Raw genomic sequence first — 24,448 nt, 5'->3', positions numbered from 1 at the left:
CAAGAATCATAAGGATACTAATTGGGCTTGAGAAAAGAATGGGAGACATCAGGAAGATCCTTACCACAAAGATAAAAGAGTTAAAAAAGAATCAATTCGAGATGAAAAGCACAATATGTGAGATTAGAAACACACTTGATGCGATGAACAGCAGGCTGGAAGAAGCAGAAGAATGAATTAATGACCTAGAAGATGAAGTAATAGAAAGAAATGAAGCTGAACAGAAGAGAGAAAAAAACAATTATGCAACAGGACTAGGGAACATAGACGTAGGGAACTCAGTGACTTCATTACATGTAATAACATTTGTATTACAGGAGTCTCAGAAGGAGGAGAGAGAAGGGGGCAGAAAATTTATTTGAAGAAATAATAGTTGAAAACTTCCCTAACTTGGGGAAGGAAACAGACATCCAGATTCCCAGGAAGCACAGAGAACTCCCACCAAAACCAGCAAAAGCAGGTCCACACCAAGATACATTGTAACTGAATTTGCAAAATATACTGATAATGAAAAAAAAAAAAATCTTAAGAGCAGCAAAACAAAAGAAGTCAGTAACTTACAAGGAAAAGCCCGTAAGACTTGCAGGAGATTTTCAACAGAAACTGTGAAAGCCAAAAGGAAATGGCATAATATAAGCAAAGTACTGAAAGGGAAAATCTTGCAGCCAAGAATGCTCTATCCAGCAAGGCTATCATTCAAAATAGGAGAGATAAAGAGTTTCCCAAATAAAAACTAAAGGAGTTCAGGACCACTAAACCAGCCATGCAGGAACTCTTTGAGAGGAAAGGAGGAACCAAAGTGACAGTATAAAAGTAGGAAACAAAAAAACAGTAAATATGCCTATTTCTGTAAAAAATCAAAGAATTCACAAAAAATGATATAATAACATATGCCTAAAATGTGGGGAAGAGAGGAAAAAAAGAATGGGTTCAAACTTCAATGAACAACAACTTCATATATACTCCTATATGCAGAAGAGGTTATACAAAAACCTAATGGTAACCATATGTCAAAAACCACTAATAGAACACTGGATGTTAACTAATTGGAATTTAGATAAAAACTTTTAAAAATCCACTAATAAACAAGGAATAAAGAAAAAAATCTGAATAAATCACTTAAGAAAATCAGCAAAACATGAAAAAGACCAGACAGGATCAGAGAAAATCTCCAGAAACAACTACAAAACAAGTAATAAAATGGCAATAAGTACATATCTATCAATGAGTACATTTAAGTAAATGGACTAAATGCTCCAATCACAAGATACAGATGACACAGTAGATAAAAAAATCAAGACCCATCTGTATGCTGCCTACAAGAGACTCATTTCAGACTGAAAGACACCTGCACATTGAACATGAGGGGGTGGAGAAATATTTTTCATGTAAGTGAATGCCGAAAGAAAGGTGGTAGTAATGCTTGTATTAGACAAACTGTAGGTTAAAAAGACTATAACAAGAGACCAAGAAGGACATTATATAATAATAAGGGGGACAACCTAACAAGAAGATATAATTGTAAATATTTATGCACCCAACATGGGAGCATCGAAACACATAAAACAGCTAAAAACAAGCATAAAGGAACTAATTGTTAATAATACAATAATAGCAGGGACTTTAACATCCCACTTACATCAATGGACAGATCATCTAAACAGGAAATCAACAATGAAACAATGGTTTTTGGTGACACAATGGATCAGATGAACTTAACAGATATATTCACAACATTCCATTCTAAAATAGCAGAATGCACATTCTTCTCAAGTGCACATGGAACATTCTCCAGAATAGATCACATATTAGGCCACAAAATAGGCCTCAACAAATACAAGAAGATCGAAGTCATACCATGCACCTTTTCTGACCAAAATGCCATGAAACTAGAAGTCAACCACAAGAAAAAATCTGGAAAAACCACAAATACATGGAGGTTAAATAAAAAGTTACTGAACAATGAATTAGTCAACCAGGAATTCAAAAACAAAATAAAAAAATATATAGGAAAAACATGAAAATGAAAACACAACAGTCTAAAACCTTTGGGATGCAGCAAAAGTGGTCCTAAGAGGTAGGTATTTAGCAAAACAGGCCTACATCAAAAGCAAGAAAAATCTCAAACAACCTAACCTTACACCTAAAGGAGCTAGAAAAAGAACATATAAAGCCTAAAGCCAGCAGAAAGGTGGAAAAAATAAAGATTAGAGCAGAAAGGAATGATCTAGGAACTAAACAAACAATAGAGTGATGAAACCAGGAGATCGTTCTTTGAAAAAATGAATAAAATTGATAAACCTCTCACCAGACTTATCAAAAAGAAAGGAGCCAAATAAATAAGATCACAAATGAGGAAGGAGATATCACAACCAACACCACAGAAATAAACTCACTCATAAGAGAATATTATGAAAATCTATATGTCAATGAATTGGACAACCTAGAAGAAATGGATAAATTCCTAGAAGCATATAAATTACCAAAACTGAAATGGGAAGAAATAGGAAATTTTAACAGACTGATAATGAGCAATGAAATTGAATTGGTCATCAGAAAACACCCAACAAACAAAAGTCCAGGACCAGACAGCTTCACAGGTGACTTCTACCTAGCATTTAAAGAAGAGTTAATACATATTCTTCTCAAACTATTACAAAAAAAGGAATAGGAAGGAAAGCCACTCATTTCATTCTATGAGGCCGGCATTACTCTGATACCAAAATTAGAGAACTATTGGCCAGTATCTCTGATGAACATAGATGCAAAAATTCTAGCCTATCAAATCCAATAGTATATTAATGTTATATTATATTAATAGTATATTAAGAAAATAAGAATAGTATATTAGGAAAAATCATTCACCACAATCAAGTGGAATTTATTCCTGGGTTGCAAGGGTGGTTCAATATTCATAAATCAACCAATGCGATACATCACTTAATAAAAGAAAAGGATAAAAACCAGATGATCATTTCAATAGATTCAGAAAAAAATTTTGACAAAGTACAACACTGATTCATGATTAAAAAAAAAAAAAAACTCAACAAATTAGGTTTAGAGGGAACAGCATTTTTCACACAACCAGAACAAATAATCCTAAAATGTGTAGAACCATAAAAGACCTTGAAAAGCCAAAGCGATTTTGAAAGAGGCAAGCAAAGCTGGAGGCATCACAATTCTGGACTTCAAGTTATATTACAAAGTTGTAGTAATCAAAGCAGTATGGTACAAAAAGACATATATATCAATGGAAGAGAATAGAAAACCCAGAAATGGACCCACAATTATATGGTCAATTAATCTTCAAAAAAGAAGGAAAGAATATCCAATGGGGAAAAGATAGTCTCTGTAACAAATAGTGTTGCAAAAACTGGACAGTAACATGCAAAAGAATGAAACTGGACAACTTTCTCTACACAAAAATGAATACAAAATGTATTAAAGACCTAAATGTGAGACCTGAAACCATAAAAATCCTGGAAGAGAACATAGGCAGTAACTTCTTTGACATCAGCCATAGCAACTTCTTTCTAGATAGGTCTCCTGAGGCAAGGGAAACAAAAGCAAAAATAAAATATTGGGACTTCATCAAAATAAACAACTTCTGCACAGTGAAGGAAGCAATTAACAAAATTAAAAGACATCCTACTGAGTGGGAGAAGATATTTACAAATGCATTATCTGATAAATATATAAAGAACTTATAAAAAGTTACACCCTGAAAATAAATAATCCAATTAAAATGGGCAGGAGCCACAATAAGCATTTTTCCAAAGAAGATATCCAGGTGGCCAACAGACACATGAAAAGATCCTCAACATCACTCATCATCAGAGAAATGCAAATCAAAACTACAATGAGCTATCACCCTCACACCTGTCAGAATGGGTAAAATCAAGAACATAAGAAACAACAGGTAGTGGTGAGGATGTGGAGAAAGGGGAAACCGCTTGCACTGTTGGTAGGAATGAAAACTGGTGCAGCCACTCTGGAAAACGGTATGGAGGTTCCTCAAAAAATTAAAAATAGAACTACCCTCTGACTCAGCAATTGCACTACTAGGTATTTACCCAAAGAATACAAAAATTCCAAATCAAAGGGATACATGCACCCCAACGTTTATAGCAGCATTTTCTACAATAGCCAAATTATGGAAACAAAACAAGTGCCCGTCTATCGATGAATTGATAAAAAAGATGTGGTATGTGTGTATAGGTATATACATACACACATACACAGGGGATATTAATCCACCATAAAAAAAGAAATCACTCTGGCCATTTGTAATGACATAGCTGGAACTAGGGAGTATAACGATAAGCTAAATAAGTCAGTCAGAGAAAGACAAAAACCATGATTTTACTCATATGTGGAATTTAAAAATAAAACAAATGAGAAAAGTGGGGAAAAAGAGAGGCGCAACCAGGAAGCCGTCTCTTAACCACAGAGAACAAACTGATGGTTACCAGAGGGGAGGTGGGTGGGAGGATGGGTGAAATAGGTGATGGGGATTAAGGAATGCATTTGTTGTGATGAGCACTGGGTGATGTATGCAAGTGTTGAATCACTATATGTACACCTGAAACTAATATTGCACTGTATGTTAAGTGGAATTTAAATAAAAAATTAAAAAATAGAGTGTGTTCGTAAAGGTATTTGACATGCAAAACTAATAAGCTCATTCACAGCTATCGTGGTACTGGTTCTCTAGTAAGCCGCACACTTGACCTGAAATATCATCTGAGGGTAGATGTTTTATAGGACACATATTTAAGAAGCATCATATTTTCACAAAAAATAAAACAAGATTTTTTTTCTTTATGGAAAGGATGACTGAAAAGACTGACAGAAGACTGAAAAGGTGACTAATAATTGGCAGGAAATCAGAGCTCAGACTACAAAATAGGTGAGGGAAAGTAACGCTTTCTTCTTTAAGAAAATTGTTAAATATTTATCTTTAAATTATTTGTTTGCTGTAATTTTTATTACATAGGTATCAATAAAATTTAATACACAAATGTCTTCTGTGTGTATATGTTTATGTGTGTGCATGTGTTTATAAAAGAAGGAAAAGGGTTTCATTCCACATCTGTGTTTATGTAGTGAGGAATAATAGCCACACATGTGAGATGATGAGATACCTCCCTAAACTGAATTACTTCAGAGAAAGGTAGACATTGGGACCAGAGGTAACTGCGGGGGGAAAAAAATCTTCTCAGAGATCTTGAGTGGGTCCTGGAATATCAATACTCTGTAGATAACGGCATGGTTGAGGTGACTATTTGACACTGGAATTACAATAGTTACCCCTAAACTAGTGCTTAACAAACACAGCTCTCATTAAATCATTTGAGGACCTTTTTCTAAATAAAGATTCCAGGTCTCAATTCTAATAGCTGCTTGCAAATGGAACCTGGAAATACATGGGGAGGGGAATGAATATATAATTTTTTTAATATTTATATTTATATTTTTAAATTTTATTTATATGTAACATGTAACATTTTATATGTATAAATAGATAATATTTATATAACAGAATCATTATATTCTATTGACATAGCAGAATTGCTACGAAGAAGAAAGTGGAAACTAATTTAGATCACCAGTCTAAATTAATCACCAATCTAAATTAATTAGTTTCCACTTTCTTCTTTCTTCTTTATATTAATACAACCCCACTTATAAAGTAAATAAATTATCTGTAAGGAAAGAAAAACACCATGGATAATATTGAAGATGGATGGCACAATGTAGTTATTCCTAATCTAGAATTGCATAAATGTTCTATTTCTAAAATTTCAGAAGGCTACTGCACAAAAATATATGCTACACTTAAAAGTCTGATAGAAGGCAAACCATCAGAAAAGTATGTGTTAGACTGTGATGTACTGAGAAAAAGCTGCTGCTGCTGCTAATGATTCTGGTAACAATCTGTCACTTAATGTTAACATTGAAATTGAACCGGGGCAAGAGAATCCCAGAGAATAGTGATGACAATGAGGAATGGAAGGTAGAAGGCTGGTAAGAGAAAGCAGTTGTAAGAGACAGAAAAAGCTACAAGACTCAAAAGCTCAGAAAGAAGGAGCCAAATTTTAGTCTACTACTGGAGTTTTGGTTTTCTTCATTTAGTGTGGAACATGATGGAAAACTGGAGAATGGCGTGGTGAGAAGAGTGATGAATGCCTTCTGTAGAGAAGCATATGGAAGATGGTTCAGCTTTTCAAAGGAAAGAGGCAAAAAAAAATACTAGTCAAATTTTACAATTAAAGAAATTTGAGAGAGATGTTTAGGTAACAGTGGGAATTTTACATTGAGTTAATTCATCAATAAATTGTTCAAAGGAAAGAGCAGTCATTTAAGGAGCCCTAGACTCTTGGTTTTGACTCAGGTCATGATCTCAGGGTCATGAGCTCAAGCCCCGCATAGAGCTCTGTACTCAGCAAGGAGTCTGGTTGAGTCTCTCTCTCCCTCTCTCTCTCTCCCCCTTGCCGCTCCCCCACCCACACTCACACACTCCTTCTCTCTCAAATAATGAATAAATCTTTTAAAAAATTATTTTATCTTTGTCTACTGCTGATTTATTGTTGGTCAGAAAACAGGTTGAAGTACCATCTCTAAAAGCCTTTTAACTCAAACATTATAAATATAAAATAACAGGTATACGATAAAAAATTTCAGGTATATTGGGGCGCCCAGGTAGCGCAGTCGTTAGGCATCTGCCTTCAGCTCAGGGCATGATCCCGGTGTTGTGGGATTGAGTCCCACATCGGGCCCCTCCGCTGGGAGCCTGCTTCTTCTTCTCCCACTCCCCCTGTTTGTGTTCCCTCTCTCGCTGGCTTTCTATCTCTGTCAAATAAATAAAAAATCTTTAAAAAAAAATTTTTTTTAGGTGTATTAAAAAGTGTATTTTTTTTTTAAGAAATGGGGGAAGGGCAGCAAGAGGGAGAGAGAGAGAATCTTAAGCAGGCTCCACACCAGCATGGAGCCTGATGAAGGACTCAATCTCACAATCCTGAGATCATGACCTGAGCCGAAATCAAGAGTTGGATGCTTAGCTGCCTCAGCCACCAAGGCTCGCCTAAAAAGTGGACTTTAATTTGTAATAATGCATTAATATTGTTTCACTAATTTTGTCAAAAACTATATGAATCTAAGATGTTAATAACAGGGAAAAACTAAGTATAGAGTATACTGGAATTCTCTATCTTCACAATAATCCTGTAAATCTAAAATGGTTCTAAAATAAAATGTTTATTTAAAAATGATAAAGAAGTTTTTTCTCATGTTGCATAAGCCTTCTCTCTTTTGTTTAGCTTCATTATTTTCCATTATTTTACCTTCTAGGTCACTAATTCATTCCTATGCTTTTCCAGCCTGCTATTCATTGCATGGAACCTGTGTCTAATCTCAGTTATTTCATTCTTCATCTAATTGATTCTTTTTAACACTTTTATCTCTGTGATAAGGCTCTCCCTGATATCTTCTTTTCTCAAGCCCAGTGAGTATCCTTATGATTGTTGCTTTAAATTCTCCATCTCTATCTGTTTCACTTAGATCTCTGGCCATGCCCTTATCTTGTTCTTTCAACCTGGATAATTTCCTCCCTTTTGGCGTTTTGTCCAAGTCTCTGCCTTCTCATGTTAGAAAAGCCAGTTATATCTTCTGCTCCTGAAAGTACTACTGGCTTTATGAAGAAGAGGTCATGGAGCGCCCGGGTTCTGGTGCTTCAAGGAGTGCTCTGGTGCGTGCTGTGCGTGCTCTGCTGTTGTGTTTTGGCTGCTCTATCCTTCAGTCCAGTTGTCTGCAGAGGCTGTCCTTGCCTACTATGGGCAATGTTTGGTCTGTGGCCTGAATGTGACAACTTTTAACTAGATGTTCTCTGGTCTGCTGGTGAAAGGGACCTGACACCAACTCCACCAGACCCTGAGTTCTCCCCTGCAGAACTCTCTGGTGGGGAGAGGGATTTGTGCTGGTCTTCTGGGGGAAGGGCCCGCCACGGTGAGACTGAGGCAAGCTTGACAGAGAAGGACAGTGCCACCAGAGCAGGGGGGGGGGGGTTGTGTAAGCAAGTTAGGCAGCCAGTGTTGGTGCTATGCTGCTTCCCTCAGGTGGTTCTGTGTTTATGCTTAGGGAACGTGGTGACTCTATCAAATGTAATAACATTCATATCATAGGAGTCCCAGAAGAAGAGAGAGAAAAGGGGGCAGAACATTCATTTGAAGAAACAATAGCAGAAAACTTCCTTAATCTAGGAAAGGAAACAGACATCCAGACCTGGCGGCACAGAAAACTCCCATCAAAATTAACCAAAGTAGACCCAAACCAAAACTTATTATAATTAAACTTGCAAAATATATTGATAAAGAAAAAAAATCTTAAAAGCATCAAGACAAAAGAAGTCCTTGACTTACAAGGGAAAACCCATAAAGCTAGCTGGAGATTTCTCAAGAGAAACTTATCAAGCCATTGGGTAGTCTGGGTGGCTGTCAATTAAGTGTCTGCCTTTGGCGCAGTTCATGATCCCAGGGTCCTAGGATCGAGCCCTACATCAGGCTCCCTGCTCAGAGTGGAACCTGCTTCTCTCTCTCAATCTTCCTCTGCTGCTCTCCCACTCTCACTCTCTCTCCAATAAATAAAATCTTTAAAAAGAAAAGAACTTAGCAAGTCAGAAGAGAATGGCATCATATATTCTCCATGTTGAAGGGGAAAATCCACTGCCAAAAATATTCTATCCAACAAGACTATCTTTCAGAACAGGAGGCAGTCTCCCAGACATAAACTAGAGGAGTTCATGACCACTAACCTAGCCCTGTAAGAAATATTAAAGGGGACTCCTTGATTGCAAAGGGCAGACCTAAAGTGACAAAGAATCAGATAAAAATCTCCAGAAACAAATGACAAAAAAGTAAAAATAAAATGACAAAACATATCTATCAGTAATTACTTTGAATGTACATGGACTAAATGCTCCAGTCAAAAGACACAGGGTGTCAGAATGGATTAAAAAAAAATAATAAGACATATCTATTATCCACTTGCCACCTACAAGAGACTCATTTTAGACCTAAAGACATGTCCTACATATTGAAAGTGAGGGGGTGAAGAAACATTTCTCATGCAAATGGATGACCAAATAAAATCAGAATAGCAATACTTATATTGAGCAAACTAGACTTTTTTGTTCTTGTGCTCTTTTTATCCTGCTTTGCTGTCAGGGTCATACTGGCCTCATGGAATAATTTTGAATATGTTCCCTCTATTCCACTATTTGTAAGAATTTGATAAAGATTGCCCTTACTTTTTAAAAATGTTTGGTAGAATTAAACAATGAAACCATGTGGTCTTGCGCTTTTCTGTGCTGGGATATTTTTTTATTTCTATTTCAATTTTCGTTCTTGTTTTTGGTCTAAGAAGATTTCCTAATTCTTGGAATCAAGATTCATGATTTGATCTTGGTAACTTATGTGTTTTTCAGGAACTTTTTTTTCTAAGTTATCTGACTTATAGTATATAATTATTTACAGTAATCTGTTATCACACTATGTATTTCTATGGTTACCATTGTATTATTTTCTCTTTCATTTCTCATTTTGGTTTTTGATCCTCTTTCTTAATGCAACTAAAGAACTGCCAATTTTGTTTATATTTTTGTAAAAACTGGCCATTACTTTCAATGCTATGTTACTGTTTTTGTGGTCTCTATTTTATTTCTCATTTTTCTTTGTTATTTTCTTCCTCTACTGAATTTCAGCTCAGTTTCTTTTTCTAGTTCCTTGTGGTGTAATGTTTATTTGAACTTTTTTTTTTTTTTTAACACAAGCATTTATAGCATAAATTTCACTCTGCTTTTGCTGCATCCTATAGGCTTTGGAATATTGTGTCTTTTACTTTTGTTTTGAGACATATTTTGATTTGCTGTTTGATTTCTTATTTGGCCCAGTGCTTGTGCAGTACTGTGTTAATATTTACATATGAAATATTTAATATTTATATTGTAGATTTTCCAGCTTTGTTTTATTGTTGATCTTTAGTTTTGTACCATCGTGGTTGGAAAATATACTCGGTATGATTGCAGGCTTCCTAAATTTGTAATATTTTTTATGTCTCTTTTTATGTGATTTAACCAGTGGATTTTTCTGTGTGTATTTGAAGAAAATGTGTCTTCTGTGTTTTTTGTATGGAATGCTTTATATATATCTTTTAGAACTATATATTCTGAAGTATGTTTCAAGGAAAAAAAAATGTTCTTGTTGAAAAAAAGTAACTGAGGGTACTTGTTTAAAATAAAGCATATGGGGGGGTGGAAGGATTGGTAAAATAGGTGAAGGGGATCAAGAGTACACTCATCATGATGAGCACTGATTAATGATGTATAGAATTGCTGAATCACTATATTGTATACCTGAAACTAATATAACACTGTATGTTAACTATATTGGAATTAAAATAAAAAATTTAAAAAATGATAGAGGAGTTAAAAACAATTAAAAAACTAATATAAAATTCAGAACACTTCTTACTTACCTTATTGAATAAAATACTATATACTAGAACTTCACAAAAATTGTAACTTCTTTTTCAGGCAACCATCATGAAATTCATAGGACACTGTATTAGTTTGCTAATGTTGCCATAACAAATACACCAGAGTGGCTTGAACAGCAGAAATCCATTTCCTCACAGTTCTATAGTTTAGAAGCCAACACCAAGGTGCCAGCAGAATTGGTTTCATTCTGAAGCCTTTTTCCTTACTGAAGATGGCTGTTTCCTCCCTCAGTCCTCACATGGTCTTTCCTCTGTGCATGTCTGTGTCCTTATCTCCTCTTATAAGGAAATCAGGCTTTTTGGGTTAAGGCCCATCCAATGATCTTATTTAACCTTAATTATCTTTTTAAAGACACTCTCTCCCATGATTGTCACATTCTGAGGTAGTAGGGTTTAGAACTTCAACAGATGAATTTTGGGGGGCATGCAATTCAGTCCATAACAGAGATTACGAAAAGGGAAGTAACTAAGTCAATGTTACATTGCTACCTAATGGTAGAGCCATTGAGTCAAATCTACTTGTATCTTAAATGTCTATCACTTTGAGAAGTATACATTTTTGTCTAACCATTTTAGCAACATATTGGTAAAATAAATTGGGGGCTCTCCCTTACTTTGTTTAAAAAATATTTATAGAGTCTCAGAATCTGTTCTCAATTTCAATTTTTGATATTCTAATATCAAACTAATTATAAGTAAGCTTTTCCCTGAGTGGCTTGGTTTCATTAGAAATGCAGATATGCAAATAAACAATTGTTGTGTATTATTTTAAGTGTTGTATCAGAAGTATGGATAAGGTGCTATGTAGAGAAGAGAGAAAAAGTTGTCAACTTGATTAGAGAGGAGTGGGAGCTAGATATGGGGAAGAGTCAAGAAATTTAAAGTTGATATTTAAGCACTGTAGGAAATAGAAAGTAACACCAAGCAGATTGGAGTGGCTGGTGTAGGAAGGATATTGTAAGTCCTACTGTGTATTGCATGTGACTATTTGGAGACCTCTTGGATCATGATGCATTTCATTTGCTGTGAATGGAGTGAGGTACTAAAATAGGGTAGTGGAAGGAGAGGAGTTTAAAAAGTTAAGCAGAAGCCAGTGCTTATAGCAACATTATCAACAATAACATAATTATGGAAAGAGCCCACAGGTCTATCGACCGATGAATGGATAAAGAAACCATCCAAAAGAATGAGATCTTGCCACGTGCAATCATGTGGATGGAGTGAGTGTATTGTGCTAAGAGAAATAAGTCAGAGAAAAGATAAATACCATACAATTTCACTCATGCGGAATTTAAGACACGAAACACATGAGCATAGGGGAATGGAAAAAGAGAGAATGAGAGAAAGAGAGAGATTGAGAAAAAAACATAGAGACTCTTAAGAGAACAAATGGGATTGATGGAGGGGAGGTGGGCAGGGGGATGGGCTAAATGGGTGACAGGTATTAAGGAGGATGAGCACTGGGTATTATATGTAGGGGATGAATCACAAAATTCTGCTCCTGAAACCAGTATTACACTATAGGTTAACTAACTAGAATTTAAATAAAAATGTCAAAAAAAAGTTAAGCAGAATAGCTAAACACTGAAAGTCCTGTAAATTCTGCTGTAGGTTTTGATTTTATTTCAAGGATAAAGGACTTCAAAGATGGTTTTTAAATAGGGAAGCAAAGTGGTAAGATTTTTTTTTTTTTTTAAGAAATATTATTGTACATCTACATGAAGAATTTATCAAGGGGGCCTAAACTGATTCCAAAGTCAAATATTAAAAGAATATTTCAATTACATAAGTTAGATATAATAAAAACTTTGATAAAGTAAAAGTGTATCAATCAGAAATGTTTAAGAAACTTGTAAGAGATATGAATGTATACATTCAATTTCTATTCATCACTCTAATGAAGCAATTTGTCTCAGTACAAACTTCCCCTTCCTTAGAAAAAGTGGATTTAAGAAGAATTACTAATGAGGGATGCCTGGGTGGCTCAAGTTGGTTAAACATCTGACTTCAGCTCAGTTCATCATCTCGGGGCCTGGGATCAAGCACCAAGCACTGCATCAGGATCCCTGCTCAGCAGGGGGTCTGCTTCTCCCTCTCCCTCTGCTGCTCCCCCTGTTCATGCTCTCTTTCTCTCAAATAAGTAATATCTTAAAAAAAAAAATTACTAATGTTTAAGAGGTACATTTCACAATTACAACATGCTAACTCAGTAGGAAAATATAACATTCTAAATGTATTTAAAATATTGTATGTTCAAAAGTAAATAATTAAAAAGGTGGCGTAGAAACTTTTTGATACTTGCAAACAATTCTTAAAGTAACTTAAGAATTTGAAAAATCCAATCAACGAAATTGAAGTATGAGCCACTTATAACACATCATATTCTACATCTGAAGGAGACGTATTCTTTTCAAGTATACAAAGTAAACCACATGCTGACCCATAAAGCTAACTTCAGTAAATTTCAAAACAAGTGAATCATACAAGTTTGTTCTCTAACCATCATGCAATTAAAAATAAATCTCCCATTTTATTTGTTTGTAAATTTACAATGTGTCTAAAGTAAGTAGAAGGAAGAAAGTAAGAGATATAAAAGTATAAATCAGTATTAGTCAAATAAGAAGTGTGTATACAATTAAGAAACTCAAGGTATTTAAGAGTTTGTTCTTTGGAAAGATTAGTAAATTTAACACACCTCTAGCCAGACTCATCAAACAAATAAAAATTACAAATTCCCATATTGGAATTTTTAAAAAGTGACAACCTACAAACATAATATAAATATAAAACAAAATAAGAAGGTATTATGAAAAAAATTGTAAATATATTTTACAATGTAGATGAAATGGACAAATTACTTAAAAAAGGAAATTAATAAAACTGGCAGAAGAAATAGAAAATCTGAATAGTCATAAATACATCAAATGTTATCCTTAATTCAAACTGTACCACAAAATCTCCATCCCTGACCAGATTACTTTACTGTTAATTTTTCCAAATATTTAATGAAATATTAATATCAATTCCAAACACATTTTTTTCTGAAAATTGAAATGGAGTGAAAATATCCTCACTCATTTTATGAAGTCGACATAATCTAGTGCCTCAACCTGACAAAAGCAATGCAAGAAAGAAAAATTAAAATATCTCTGTAAGCAACATAAAAAATCTTAAATGAAATACTACCAAATTAAATCTAGTTATGTTAAAAAATGTATCATGACAAAGTGAGATTTATCTTAGGAAAGGAGATGTATAACGTTTGAAAATTAAACATTTGCAATTCAACATATTAATAGAAAAAAGGAGATAAGTCATAGTTTCTGGCGAGCAGAAGCATTTGAGATAATTAAATTTCTTTTTGTGACTCAAGCAACAACAACAAAACCCTCTCAGCAATCTTAGAATAGAGGGACTTACTTAACCTGATAAAGATATCTCAAAATAAATAAATAAAAGTTAAAAAAAATTTTTAAAAAGGAGCTAAGCACTAATCTTAGTGGTGAAATACCAAAGGCTTTCCCCCTTGGAGTCTAGAATAAGAAAAGATTGTTCGCTATTCATTTTCTAGTCAACATTTTCCTGGAGACAAAATAAATGAAATGTTAAAATTTCGGAAGAAAGAAGTAAACTATATCACTGTATTCAAGGATGTTATGATTGTCATATGCAGATCATTCCAAAAGAACTATGCCCAAGCTGTTAGAATTAACAAGATAATACTTAAGATATACTTAATAACATATTAAATAATATAATAAGACCTCTTGGTATAAGATAATCAATATAGTGTCTGTATGCCATTGATTTATTCAAATCAATCATCGTTCCCTCGTAAACAGCTTATTTCTCTCTGTGGCACTCTCATAGTCTCAGTAACTCAGGCTGTGGATCTAGGTAACTCTCACTTCTAAAAATGTTATTATTTTAATAAAAAGAGGGAAGAGTTGAAACAATAGTTAATTTTCATCCGTAGCAAGTTAAACTTCTATTCTAATGAACTTGAATGTTCAGGTAAATCAACTGTTGAATTAAGATTTAAATACAGACCAGATATAGCATTTGAAGTACAGAAATAACTCATTTTGATATATTGATCTATTACATTTTAAAATAATGCTATTTCTTGAAGGGCAGGGGGAAGAAATGGTGTCGGAGAACAAAACAGATACCATGATGAAAAGAATATCCAAATTCGGAATTGCCAGGCTATAGAGAACTGAATATCCTTAAAAGGCAATTACACAAAATTTAGAGGTATTTTCTAGTTTGTTGTATAGCTCACGCAGTAACAAGAGACTTTGTATGCATTTATAACTGCGGAGAATTGACTGGTGTAGAATGGTAATGTGTGTATATTATAAGGAGCAATTCTTTTGATAATCCTGGGGAGGAAGATGGAGAATTAGAGAGGCAAATAAAAGGGCCTTCTGTGTGCTGGGAATAGCAGATGAACAGGCCACTATTGCTTCAATTTGGATAATAGGGCTATCTCTGACCACTGTTATCTACTCTCTGGGCAGCTGGATAACAGGACAAAGGTAAAACCCCTCTATTCCTGCGTGACAGAAAAGTCTCTCTAAGCCCTTTCTCTATCAGCCACTGAGTCTTTCCAAATTGCACTGAGAAACATCACTCATCTATTACAAGCTTACTTGCCATACACAGTAGCTTTGAACAATTCCAATATATTCCCCTGAAACATACAGACATGTGCTCACTTCTTCACAATGCTCGATCATTAAAGCAAAGTCAGGGAAGAGAAAATGCAGAATAGCTGGACCTATAATGTCTAATAGCAGGCATCTCTAGAATAGCCAAAGTGCTGCATGTATTAGAAGTCATTTTCTATAAGAGCTCACAATGAAAAGGAAGGAAAATTATAACATGAAAATGAAGGTTCAAAGTGGATGATGCTTTAGAGCAGCGATGTTCTGTTACATGTCATTGGTTGACCTCACCTGTTTCATTTGTAATGCAGAGTGAAAACTTAAAACATTTAATCAAAGTGACTGAAGTGAATTCAGACTTTTTTTCCCTTTCTTCCCCACTCCCACCTATCATTTCTTCTTCCACAACCATTTAGAATACAGGTTTCCCCCACTACTTGAAAGTAGAAGTATGAAGACTCTGGTAAGCAGAAATGGCTTAAAGCAAAGAAGCAATTACCATTAATTCATATGGTAATATTCGTGTGTTCCCAGACCCAAAAAATAACCTCTCTTAGGCTTCTCTGTTACCTTAGGACACATCTTGCTAATGAATGCACAAAATAAATCGAGAGAAAGCACAGATGCTCACAGATACAGTTCAAAGCTGTGGCAGCTTGATGCTGACATGCTGAGTGTAGTTCTTGGGGAAGGAGCTCGGCTGGGTCCCTCTCTCTGCTTAGGGGTGTGCACTGTCTATATAATGGCTCAGTGCAAAAACAAATGCTGAACGCTTTTTTGTTCTCACTTTTCATAAAAGCAAAAATCCTCTTCATATTTCTTTTGCTTAGAGAAACAGTAATAGTGTAGGTCTTTTGTAAAAGCAAAGTGGTATAATGCAAACTCTCTAAGAGCAACGAAGATCCATCAGTACCATATTTTGGTATGAGATAGGCAAGTTCTAATTCTTATCATTTTACATATAGATAGAGAAGTATAAGTACACATACCCAAGTATAAATTCATATATATATGCACATCAATATTTTGCATTCACTTTATATATACACATATTTATTCTGAAAAACAAGTGTGATTTTAGGGAAAAGAGTGTCACAAAGTAAACTGAGCCTCATTATTACAGCTGGACATCAGTTGTTTTTACATTTAAGCTAAAGGGCTAACTTGGAATAGTAAGGGAGAAGCTGGTCATAGGAAAATAGAAAATGCTTTATAAATTGAAGAGTGAATGAGGATATTTGGTGTTACTTTTTTAGAGGAAGCAATGTGGTCACGGCCAATTCAGACTCTGCCAACTGAATGTGGTGACTAATAAATGCTGTGATATCGACTGAGCTGCACACGGAAGTTTGCAAACAAGCAACATTAGAAGGTCCAAGTAGGAATCCATAATCACTCATCTATAAAATTCTCCTTTTCTATACATTTTAATTGTGTAAATGTATTATGATCACCTTTTCCTACACAGAAAAAAGTGAGTATTATGGTTCATATCTGAAAATATGGGAGGACTGCATATATTTTGAATAACTATTGGCGGCACTGAATAATATGCTATGGTCAACGCCCTCCTGAAAATACGTTTGAAGATTTTGAAGCAATCTTTATTTTTGTTTTATCATGTATCCATTTCTTGCCTGCATACTCTTCTTTCATGGAATTAAAAAAAAAATAGCCACTATATCAGTCGCTTTTGTCACTGATCTTAACCACATCGAAGATTGTTTCTCTCTTTCTTAATTAATCAAATTAATCCATACCTCATGGTTCAAGTAGGAATCAGGTCATAAAGAGAAAATGCATTGGGAGTGAAATTAACTTCTCACCTAAAAATGTTATGGTGCTGTGGGGAAACCACTATGTAAAATCTACACGAGCTTTATACATTAACAGCAGGTATTTGAAGAAATACATTCTTTCAGAAATTGGGAACTTACCTTATATTTTTGCTGTTTAAACTTTGGTAAAATATTAAGAAGCCTGTCTTATTAGCGAAGAGTCATGTTGTGGTCCCCTGCTTCATCAAGGCATGATTTAATTACAGTTTACCAAGAAAATTCAGTCATTACTAATATATATACTGGATCAGTGTCTGGTTTAGAGTTTAGATAATGAGCTCAGAGGGTGGTTTTAGAGTGAAAACAAGGGTCTATTAGGTTAGCTACGGAGAATCTGTACCTCTTTCACAAAGCCAGTGTAACATCTTCACCCTGAAATCAACGAACCAACTGGCCAATCTGTCACCATCAGGAATACAGAAGAAACCTATTGCCTCCTGCTTATGGTGCATCTACTCACCAGCATGCTCAGGGCATATAAAATTTCATCCCTGTAAAAACTGATTAGCGACCTAGAGATGGCAGAGATTATGATCTTTTGTGACCCAATGACTGCAAGGCTTCTGATTTAGCATTTATTCATTGTTTCTTAATCACCTATTATAGTCTAGGAAGTGAGCTAGCTTTGAGAATGAGCCAATGAATAGAAGACGGCTGTTACCTCTCAGGACTGTGATTCTACAGGGAAAGACTTATTCTCAACCCAATATTATAATACAGAGTGATAAGTACTTGAGGAGATATTCACAAAGTGCTACGACACGAACCGGTGACAACTACCTTGCCATTCCCGGGTATAACTTCACTCAAGAGGGGACACTAACAGATTAGATGAAGAATAGGATTGTCCAGGCAGAAAAGCTGAAGAATGAGAAGCGGACGTTTCAAAAGGGGGGAACATTTTCCTACATATATATGGACGCATGTGTGTTATATGTGTGTGCGTGTATATATGGATTTTCCTATTCTGTGGGGAAGTGAGAAATGACTGGATCCGAGTGTATGCTGAGAATTACTCACAACACACTTTAGCAGCAGTTCCTATGGTCCAGTTCCCCAAGGACAGCACAACGTGGCCAGATGTTCGCCTGAGTGGGCAGTAGGCTTGCACCACTGCAAAGGAACCCTGAAATGATGACACCCAGAGCGTACATGGGGAGCCGACACACATGCCCCTTCTCCCTTCCAGGGAGAGGAAATAAAGAGAAACCTTCATTCTGGAATATAAGTAAATCTTTTCCTGTTCGGAGAGAATAAGTTCTCTCTCCTAGAATGTGAGCAAATGGTTCTGGAGGAGAAAGGTCAAGTCTCTAAATCTCTTGGAGCAATACATATCTCTGACTTCTAAGGCATGGCTGCCATTCAATCACCTTTAACCTTGTTTTTAGTGCTCTTTGCTCAGAAATCTTGCACTGTGCAGAAATGTCAAAATACTCATGGAGAACCATCTCCCAGCAGTGACCATATGGGAAGAGACATGGAAGCCTGCAGGCTGGGTTTGTATTTAGGGAACACCACAGGTCTCAGTACCAACACAAATGATCCACACAGTCCTTATTCTGTTGTGGCATAACAGCTGAAAAAAAGAAAAAGCTTATTTGAATTCAAATCAGAGGAAATTCCCAAAAGTGGCATGGTATTTTCTTATCCTTTCAAACGAGTCAGTTGCTGTATATAATAGACAACACACCCTGAATAATGCCTACACTTTCATCCACCTAATAGGTTAATCTTGAGTTTACTTTTTACTTAATGACAATTATTCTCATAAGATATTTGAAAAAAAAAAAAAGTAGTGTCATTTTAGTAAGTGACAATTTGAGAAAGAAAGGGAGAAAGTCAGCCCGTAAACTCTGGCTACAGCTCTTCGCTATTCATTTAAGCTGACAGAAATTGTATTCATATTTAAAGTTGTCATGGTAAATGTGGGTGCAAACTGGTAGCCTGAACTCCGTGCTGTTCTTTGATTCGGCTTTCATAGAAGATAAGGGTTTATGTTACTAGTGGTACTCCCTTGACCCAAGTCACATGTGAAGAAGGCAGTTATGTTAGACCTAGAAGCAGGGTGGAATGATGCTGCTGAAAACCAGAAGACATGAAAGAGACTCTGACCTGCGGCATTCTAACAGATAAGGTTACACAGAGGAAGCCACATCTCTGGGTAAGAAGGCAAAGAGCACAAGTTTAATCTTCACATTTTTTTTTTTTAACCTATTCTCAATTTTCTCTCTCTGAATCCAAACACTATTTCTGTTTAACTTTTGTACTGAGATGGAGCAATGCTTGGGTAAAAAGAGCACAGACCTCGTCTTTGTACTCAGATTTCCTATCAGTGTGTCATCAGAGGAGGTATTAAACACTTCCTCGTGGTGCTGGTACAGGAAACAATGGGGATAATAAATGTGGAGCAATAACCTGAGAGAACACAGCTCACGTGGTACCTTTACAAGGCATCTCGTTTTTGTCTCACATTATAATCTTAAATCTGTTTACAGGGGTCATTGTTTCTGCTTTGCTGGATGAAAACTCTTAACAGACCCCATGATTTTGCTGTTTCTTTAAATCAGTGGTTCTCAACACTAAAGTCACACAGAGAGCTCTTAAAAACTCTGACGCCCAGGCCCATTACTGAAACAAGTCAAAATTTGGAGGTAAAGGGCCTACATGTATGTGGATTCTTAAAAACTTCCAAGGTGCAGTTAAGGTTGATAACAGCTGTTTGTATATAATAAATCATCTGTCCCTTTCATTTACAAAATAATATACCGATTCTGATATTAGAATACCAAGTCCAATATTAATCAATATTCCAAACTGGATTTCAAGTTACATTTCTCCTTGCTTGAGCTGGCTATGTATGGGTAACCTGAGTAGGGAAGGGGATATGGCTGGCTTGTTTCCTCTGCACCCATCTCCTCCTTCACTCTCAAGATGCTGTCCTGGACTGCTTCAGGACTAGAGGGCAAGAAAAGTGGTGGGGAGGGAACATTCTGAATAGACTGATACCTGGTAAGGACCTTGCATGTAGCATCATGTTATGGGCTTGGCAGGCATCCAAAGTTGAATCTTCCGGTCAGTGATGTCACCATTAGTCAGAACGGATAAATTTCTGTTCTATCTGGTCACTTGCTAATTTGCTATTTCCTCTCCTGTAGCCTTTATCAGTTGATGACTAATTGCTTTCCAGCCAAAACCCGTAGGCAGAACATACAGTGACCCCACACAGTCACTAACTTATTTCTGGTTCTCCCATATTTCCTGTGAAATACTCAAGCCTTGCTTGCCCTGACAAGATCCAGTGTGCTGGACTGTCCTCAATTCAGCCATTTGTGTTCAAGCTGGCCCATCAGCATTGAACCACTTCTTCTTCTGACTCTAAAATTTCCCAAGAAAGTATAAAATAATAGGTCACTCTATGCCCACGTAGCAGGGATAAAAGTCAGGTTGAAGCTCCTCTGACAGGCTTTAGGTGAGATCTAGGCAAACTCCACCCTCCCTCTTTGGGGATGCCTGTTTTTGGGAACCATAGCATAGCAACTCCAAAACTCTGATTCAAAAATCCTCCTAATTATCACTTTTACACACTCTGTACAACTTCGGTGTGGATGAAAGGTTTAAGAGTTAAGTGTGTGTGTGTGTGTGTGTGTGTGTGTGTGTGTGTGTGTGTTTCAAGAACAAGTTGAGCACTGACTTTTTACATTTTCACCTTAGTCTGGTACCACACTGAGGAAATTAATATGCAATTTCTGGAGCTCACACCAACAGCTTCATTTTAACTCCTGTTACATATGGAAAGTGAACGGCAAATGAGTTATCAACAAATATTTTTGGCAATAATCCTGACAATTATTATGTTCTACTGTCTTAAGAATACTGAAAATATTTGTATCATGAGTAAGCGTATGTTACAGAAACAGTGCCACTGTAATCCTAGGAAATAATATAAAAGTGAGTAAGATTTCTCAATAATTGGTGGTTTATAGAATTCAACGTAAAGGTCAAAGGGTTACTAGTCTGGCACACCAGGCACAGTTCCTTGGAGATCTCTGAGGGTTTCTTTTCTTTTTCTTTATTCATATTCCCCCTGGAATCACAAGCAAAAAATAATTTACTCAAAAAGCCTCACCAAACATCGCTGCTACCATGACATACCTGCCATGGCAAAATAACAGTAACCCACCATTTTTATAAGTCATCTCAATTATTTCAAACACTTACATCTGTTCTAGATATGATAGTAAATGGAGAGGAAATATCCACCTGAGTTTTTGCCTTGAAAAAGGAAAATAAGCAGATGTACAAGTATTCCTCCGAAGCATGGATGGAGAAAGTCTTTCAGGATTTACAAAAATTTGCCTAACCAGCTGTCTCCTGTTCCTTACCAGTTGATCCAAAATTAAATTAATGCTATGTGAAGAAAGAATATAGGAGGTAAGAAACTATTACTGTACACTTTTGACATGAAAAGAAATATTCCATATTAATCACTTATGCAAGTATACCAGGGGCAATTTGCATAATAATTCCCTTTTGTCCTTTCAGTCTTTTTTCAACGAAAAACATTTTTTCTTTGAACTATTTTCCAATTTATATTTAAAAAGACAAAAAATATGTTAGCAGATGAATAAACAAGATTGATATCAATGCACCTTTAATATTCATTAAATGGTGTTTGCCAGTCTATTAATGGGAAGTCAGAATGGGATGGGAAGCAGAAAGCAGTGAAAGAAACAGAATTATCAGCACAACCGCAAATAAGACTAAAAATTAATGACCCCCAAACTGGTCATCACCCAATCACTTTTGCTCCACTTCCAGGGATTTGGTTTGTAGCATTTGTCAAAATTTGAGTTAACTCACGGGTAACAAAATAAGAATTAGAAAGGTTATCTAGGAACTGGTAACAAATACATAGATCTTGTAAATATTCATGTTTTGAATTTAAGAGAGTCCTTATTGTGCCCACCTGGATTATACAAGAAGTCAGGTACATATATAAATTATCTAGCTATTTATTTTTTTATAATAATTTTTTTTATTATATTATGTTAGTCACCATACAGTACATCCCTGGTTTTTGATGTAAAGTTTGATGATTCATTAGTTGCGTATAACAGCCAGTGCACCATGCTATTTTAGAATTTCCTTTTCCTTAGCTGCCGGAAATACGGGTACTTACAGACTACTAAGAACTTATTTCTGTTTTCATTGCTCTTGAAAGCATGGATACTTGGCTCATGTTAGAAGTACAGTGAATTAATAAGCATATGTCATTGACCGTATCCTATTAATTATTCATATTGTCACTTTATAATTTTCTATTGTCAATATCACAAGAATTTCTTATCTAATTTGTTGGTTTTCTTTTGGTGGATTTTGGCTGTCAAGAGTATTATGAGAACGTGGATGGTTATTCAATTCATCACTGAAATGTTGTGGGTGCATAATTGACTTGAAATTACACTGAGCTAATAAACTCAGATTTTCTTCACTTTCTTTTTGGCAAATAGGAAAAAGTAGGGCCTAGAAGTTAAACATTCTATCAAGTTTACATCACTATCATTTTAGTCAGATATTTTTAGTCAATATTATCTTCATGTTATTTTTCAACTTGAAGATCAACTATCAATAACATAACCACTCAGTGCAGAGATCTCTTTTTTTTTAAGATTTTATTTATTTATTTGACAGAGAGAGACAGCCAGTGAGAGAGGGAACACAGCACGGGGCGTGGGAGAGGAAAAAGCAGGCTCTTAGCAGAGGAACCTGACATGGGGCTCGATCCCAGAACGCTGGGATCAAGCCCTGAGCCAAAGGCAGACGCTTAACGACTGCACCACCCAGGTGTCCCAGTGCAGGGATCTCTTATGTGTGTGGACTGACCCTTATTAGGAGGATGATCCCTCATCTTCCTCCCTCTGGGGTTATCTCAGTGTTGTCTAAATAGAAAGTCGGCACTTCGATGCAGAGCTTTCAATCTCAGGACCCAAGACTCTACGCTCTGTTTTTATCTAAGAAAGAGTTTCACCTGGGATGCCTGGGTGGCACAGCGGTTGAGCATCTGCCTTCGGCTCAGGGCGTGATCCCGGCGTTCTGAGATCAAGCCCCACATCAGGCTCCTCCACTGGGAGCCTGCTTCTTCCTCTCCCACTCCCCCTGCTTGTGTTCCCTCTCTCGCTGGCTGTCTCTATCTCTGTCGAATAAATAAATAAAAGCTTAAAAAAAAAAAAAAGAGTTTCACCTACCTCAGAATAGGACACGTTCTTCTGTTAAAAGTAGCCATGGTGAGGAAATACACTCTTGTTCAGTCTCTGTAACCCTCTTTAAAAAGAAAAAAAGGAGGTCCTATGCTGTCTAAATGTTTACTGCTCTGTCACCACTGTTTCACAGACAAAAATTTAATAATGTCAAACTTTTTAAATGCGTGTGAAATATCCATTATTTAGAGAATGGACGTCAAGGGAGTTTGTTTAAAGATTTCATTCTATCGTTTATCTTTTGGATAAACCAAATGTAAATAGAATTATATAAATGCTAACAAGAATTCTGTTAGATCTAAAATGGGGATGAAGTTTTAAAAAATACATTGTTTTAAATATTTAAACAATGTGTTTATTACCCACTTGACTGCTAGAAGATAAAGTAAAAGGTAAGTCCAAATCCGTGTTTCCTATATGCCATTAAGTGTTTTCATTTTCTATATTATTTCATAATAGACACATTTTGGAATGCATTTTCTTTGTTCATATCATTTTATCTTCTTTGGTATAAATGTCCCAAAAAGAGGTATTTTTTCCTTCGGCAGTACAAGTTTAATTGTAAAGAAATAGGATATTTATATGAAGAATAACTTAAAAATTGATATGGGTATATAATCTGTTTTAATGAGCCTCACTTTTTTGCACTTCACAGATACATTTTTTTTTTTTTTTTTTTTTACAAATTGAAGGTTTGTGATAACCCGGTATTGAGCAAGTCTATTGGACCCATTTTTCCAATGGCATTTGCTCACTTCATGTCTGTCACATTTTGATAATTCTTATAGTATTTCAGAGTTCTTCATCATCATTATAACTATTATGGGGATCTACGATCAGTGATCTGCGATATTACTATTGTCATTGTTTGAAGGTACCGCAAACCGCACCCACGTAAGACGCAAACTTAATTGATCAATGTTGTGTGTGTTCTGACTACTGACCCACCATTCTCCATCTCTCTCCCCCTTTCCATGAGCCTCCCCATTACCTCAGATACAATTTTAAAATTAGGCCAGTTAACAACGCTATAGTGCCTTCTAAGTGTTCAAGTGAAAGGAAGAGAGTTACGCGTCTCTCACTTTAAATCAAAAGCTAGAAATGATTTAGCTTAGTGAGGAAGACATGTTGA

At 35.7% G+C, this 24,448-nt stretch overlaps 1 long non-coding RNA gene across 8 annotated transcripts in view; it reads right to left on the bottom strand.

The window, feature by feature from the left end:
- LOC123795723 (uncharacterized) overlaps positions 1 to 24,448 on the bottom strand; it is an 870,146-nt gene that overhangs the window by 169,073 nt on the left and 676,625 nt on the right. The window contains exon 8 of one of the 8 annotated variants that reach the window (XR_015722994.1): positions 21,070 to 21,143. The exons of the other annotated variants lie outside the window; for them this stretch is intronic. This is a non-coding gene — a long non-coding RNA (uncharacterized LOC123795723). The remainder of the gene's footprint in view (positions 1 to 21,069; positions 21,144 to 24,448) is intronic. 8 annotated transcript variants of the gene reach the window in all.

The sequence above is a fragment of the Ursus americanus genome, chromosome 35, assembly GCF_024610735.1.
Source record: "Ursus americanus isolate L20-20 chromosome 35, mUrsAme1.1.p, whole genome shotgun sequence".
NCBI classification, from domain to species: Eukaryota; Metazoa; Chordata; class Mammalia; order Carnivora; family Ursidae; genus Ursus; species Ursus americanus.
Note: the sequence above shows the minus strand (reverse complement) of the source record. Positions and strands in the feature narration are given on the sequence as shown.